Genomic DNA, 2,520 nt, shown 5'->3' with positions numbered 1-2,520 from the left:
TGCAAAGCTCTGCGTCGTCTGCTGAAGCGCCGTTACGGTACTCGTGGCAGTTGCATGCTATAGCGAGGCGGCGACGGCGAACGGGTGGCGGTGACGGCGGTTCGCAAAGCTGCAGCTGCCCTGGCGAGGACGGGTCGCTCGCGTACCACGCCGCGCACCCACCGGCCACGCTCGACGCGAGCAGCTGCGTGCACGCAAGCGAAGACTCGTACTGGCGGTCCGCAATGTCCGAGCACTCTAGCGGCACCGGGGGCGAGGGCGGCGGGGAGGGAGGCGGGAAGGGCGGCGGGGGTGATGGGGGAGACGGCGAGGGCGGTGGGGGCGAGGGCGGTGGGGAGGGAGGCGGCAAGGGCGGCGGCGGCGAGGGCGGCGGCGGGCTTGGCGGAGGAAGTGACGGTGGCGGCGCGGGCGGAGGTGGCGGCGAGGGCGGTGGAGAGGGCGGCGGCGGCGAGGGCGGCGGAGGGTGCGGCGGCGGTGGTGGTAGTGAGGGAGGCGGCGAGGGAGGCGGCGTCGGCGACAGCGACGGCGGCGGCGAAGGCGGGGGTGGCGTTGGGGGCGTCGTAGGAGGCGAGGGCGAGGGTGGTGAAGAGGGCGGCGAGCAAAGGATTTGCTCGCTACTCTGGCAATTGTATTTGCCGTCGGCTGGTTCCGAACACAGTCGGATAACGCCTTTGTTGTAGCTTCTGGAGAAGAAGTTCGAGCAGCTGAGGCGCTGAGGCAGCTCCATTGAGGAATACGGCGCGCCAGTCTTGTTGTTTGTCCTGTCCTGCCAGGCAGCTGCAATTTGGCCATCATAAGCCACAAACTCGTTGCTCATGTCAAACCACGACTGGGCGTCGGGGCCAGTCGGGTAAAGCTCGAAACAAAACTTGCCCAGCTCCCACCTAGCGTCGATTCGGCTATAGACGCCGGAGCAGTCGGGTGCACCGGGCGGTGACGGCAGCGAGGGCGACGGCGGCGGTGACGGCAGCGAGGGCGGCGGCGGCGTTGGCGGCGGCGGCGTTGGCGGCGGGGACGGGGGGGGCAGCGAGGGTGGTGGCGACGGGGAGGGGCAGAGGCAGCAGCCCGGCGCGCCATTGGAGCATTCGCAGCAGTCCGCAGGCAGGTACGGGGGCGGGGGCGAGGGCGGGGGCGGGCTCGGGGGCGGCGGCGACGGTGGTGGCGACGGCGGGGGCAGCGAGGGCGGCGAGGGCGGCGGCGGGCTTGGCGGAGGAGGCGACGGTGGCGGGCTGGGAGGAGGCGGCGACGGCGGAGGAGGGCTCGGGGGTGGCGGGCTCGGTGGCGGGGGCGACAGACCAAGGAAGCGACCTCCTGAAAGCAAGCAAGCAGCTCGCTGCAGGCCAGAGCGCAGAGGTGGCCTCTCTTTCGTTTGACTATGCTGAGCGAGTGCGGAGCGGGTTGCAGCATTCCTCGCCTTGAGCACTGCGGCACCAACCCTCCATCGCATCAAAGCCATGGCCCCACTGCGCGCTCGCGCTCGCGCTCAAGTGATTCGCTCAGCAAGTGGTTGACGCCGTCGAGAAGGCAGCCTCAACGTCGGGAGATGCGATCTTGACCCAGCTGTCGGGTTCTGCACTTCATCTAACTTCAACTTCATCTTGTGGAGAGGTTTGGGCCCGGCCGCGTGTTGGCGCCGGCGAGCGACGAGCGAGTGGCATACAGCCTGACCATCACATCGTTCGCAGGCAATGACATCTTCACGCGGCGCCCGGATTCGCGGATGCACGCTGGGCAATCAATGCCGTTCACCACCGGGATTAGGAGTGTGCAGGATGATTGGCCCAGGCGCGCGAAAAGCGGAGGACACGTCAATCGCGAACGTTTATGGGCAATGTGGGGAAACATCATGCACGATGGGCAAAGAATTTTACAACGCACTCCCTCGCACGACACTGGGCACGGGACTGGCGAAGAATTTTGGCGTAAGAATTTTCGCATTGCCAAAAGAATTGTACAACAAAACTCCCTCTCACACACAACACCCTTGGGCACCGAGACGCCTCACGCCACACGCGACACGGTCAGTGTGACACGCGCGACGGACAGCGCGGGGACAGGTGTACGTATCACTATTAGAAGAGGAGACTAGCACTAGGAAGGAGAGGAGAGACGTGCAAAATGTGAGAAACATAGTCTGAGGGTATCCTAAAAGTTCGGCCGATTTGGGTCAAAACGCTAAAAGCGTAGAGTTGGGGCAAAACGACAAAAGTGGGCCCGCCCGGGGCAAAATGGTAAAAGGCTAACATACTTTTCTCTTTCAGATTACCCGCTCGCGGGCAAAATATCTCGTTTCAGCTTACCCGGACACGGACGGCTGCCTTGCTAGCTAGGCGCAAAGGCCGGACTCAGCGTGAACCTCGTCCAGACAGAGAGCGAGCACCTGCGGCATGTGTCCTAAGGAGAGCTCCCACTCGGAATCCCCGGCCTCGTTTGCTTGAATGACGCAGTCGTGAATCCGTACAACTCTTTCAGATTACCCGGCGCATCGCACTATATACCGGGTGATCTGGAAAAAGAATT

This window comes from Emiliania huxleyi, assembly GCF_000372725.1.
Source record: "Emiliania huxleyi CCMP1516 chromosome Unknown EMIHUscaffold_1321, whole genome shotgun sequence".
Lineage (NCBI taxonomy): Eukaryota > Haptophyta > Isochrysidales > Noelaerhabdaceae > Emiliania > Emiliania huxleyi.
This window is presented reverse-complemented; position numbering follows the sequence as displayed.